Source organism: Mesoplodon densirostris, chromosome 16, assembly GCF_025265405.1.
Source record: "Mesoplodon densirostris isolate mMesDen1 chromosome 16, mMesDen1 primary haplotype, whole genome shotgun sequence".
Lineage (NCBI taxonomy): Eukaryota > Metazoa > Chordata > Mammalia > Artiodactyla > Ziphiidae > Mesoplodon > Mesoplodon densirostris.
The window spans coordinates 6,509,099-6,511,417 of record NC_082676.1 but is presented as its reverse complement, the minus strand read 5'-3'; the positions used below and the strand labels follow the sequence as shown (position 1 = coordinate 6,511,417).

The 2,319-nt window shown below is 43.9% G+C and overlaps 1 pseudogene; it reads left to right on the top strand.

Moving 5' to 3' along the window:
- Positions 1–1,324: 1,324 nt before the first annotated feature.
- Positions 1,325–1,423, top strand: LOC132477221 (U6 spliceosomal RNA; annotated as a pseudogene).
- The last annotated feature ends 896 nt before the right edge of the window (positions 1,424–2,319 follow it).

Below are 2,319 nucleotides of genomic sequence, written 5' to 3'. Positions count from 1 at the left end.
TGCTGTGTTGAAATGGACAAAAGTGGGAGCCCAGAGGTTGGTGAGGAGAGTCAGGTGGTCTCAGAGGTGGAATGATGGGGCATTGAGCTCAGCCGGTGGGGACACTGTACAGGGAGAGATGCCCCAGATGGGTAGCCTTTCCCCACCTGTAACTGCCTCTTTCTAGCAAACCATGTTTCTTCCACATTAACAACAACAGAACCCTGACGCCTGTGGGACTCTGGCGGGAAAAACAGAGCTCCACTGCGTTAGTGCATCAGACACATGAGGGGCGAATCCTGAAGGAGGGTCAGGGTAACACAGTCATAATTTCCTTCCATTTCTTCATCATCTCTAACTCATAGACACAATCTCAAGAAAGAAATACACTCATTTATTTATTTACACCTTGTCTTGTTACAAAATGATAGACTCTCTAAACAGAGACATTACAGAGAGGAAATCATCTTGTGTGAGTGTGTGTGAGTGTGTGTGTGTGTGTGTGTGTGTGTGGTGTGTACTTTATATTACTGAGTGCCTATTATATGCCAGGCACTGAGCTTAAGCTCTTTATTACCTTACTTAATCCTCTCACCAACTCTAGAGTTAGGAACAATTATTATCCTTATTTTAGGCTGCTGGAGGTTATGAAACGAGCCCCAGATCACACAGGTAGCACCAGGTAGGAAGGCATTCAAACCCATGGTCCATCTGTTTCCAGAGCCGATGTTCTCATCATTGTTCTCTACTGGTTCCATCATCTGCTGGGCAAAGGCTGGGAGCCTTGGTTTACTAATTGGCTACTAGAAAGGCTCTTTTGCACAGAGTGGATTTGGTCTTTTTGTTCCAGCTAATTACCCATGCTCTAAAAGTAGAAGCCTTTTGTCCATATTGGAGGCAGTACATTGGGCTGATGGGAAAAAGTTTTCCTGCTGATACTTATTTGCGGTTTTCTACCCAATATGTTGAATCCCTTGCCGCCAGAAGAACATTCCAGGATCAGAGGATGCCACTTCCCCATACAGAGTTCAAGACAGTTCTTTCTGTGGTTTCTGAACCTAGCTCATTGTTGCGGATGAAATCTCTGCAGATGAGAGCAGTGTTTTCAAATGAGTCATGACTCATCATGGCTCATGGAATCTATTTAGTCGTTTGTGACAAGCAATTTTAAAAACAGGAATAGAGAGCTCGCTTTGGCAGCACACGTACTAAAATTGGCACGGGACTTCCCAGGAGGCCCAGTGGTTAAGACACTGCGCTTCCACTGCAGGGCGCGTGGGTTTGATCCTTGGTCGGGGAACTAAGATCCTGCTTGCTGTGCAGCGTGGCCCAAAAATAGAAAAAAATAAAAAATAAATAAAATAAAATTGGCACGACACAGAGAACATTAGCGTGGCCCCTGTCTAAGGAGGACACGCAAATTTGTAAAGCATTCCATATTTAAAAAAATTAAATTTAAAAAAGGAATAGAATAGAAAATATCAGTATCGGGGTACCTCTCTCACAGTAAGGGAAGTACTGTTTGTTAAACTTTTCTTTTAGTTTATGTGCACTAGGTCACAATTTTGTGGAGGACTTAAACATTTGAGAGGCACTGAATCAGAGTGTTGTTGGAAGATCGTGCACCCGCAGAAAATACACTTTACCACTCTTGGGTCTTGTGCCTTATCTACACCAGTCATTTCAACTTACAATGTTAAGATATCAGAGAGTCAAGATCAACGTTAAGAGGCTCCAGTCTACCTGTCCCACCTCCTCTGTGAGGATAGGGCTGGTTTTGTCAAGGACTGGTCCAGGCAACAGCCCAGAGGGAAGTCTTTCCATTGAAATCTGGGTAATGCGTTTCAATTCTGATGTCTCTGTTTCAATTCAGATTATAATCGATAGGAATGACAGTGTGTAAAGAGAGTGACTGTCTTCTGAGTACTTCCTGTCCACTAGGCATTTCCCATGTTGCATCTCATGAAACTCTCATGGCAACCCTATGAGGTATAGGTTCTATTCTTATTCCTAATTTACTGAGACTCAGGTGGTAGAAATCACTTGCCCACATGTGTGAGTCAGGAATTGTTTGGTTGCAAGTGGCGGTAACTGACAAGACCAGGGTCCTCTGGCGTTAGGCGCTGCAGGATTAAAGAACTCGGATAAAGCCAGGAATCTCTCTTTGTCTCTTAGTTCTGCTTTCCTCTGTGATGGCTTCATTTCATATAGTCTCTTCTGTATGGTACCATATAGTCCTAGGCAACTTGGGCTCATGGTCTACACTCCAGCACATCTTTCGTGATAGTTGCAGCCAAAGTCCTGTCTTTCACTCCAATTGGCTAACGTGACTCTGTGCTG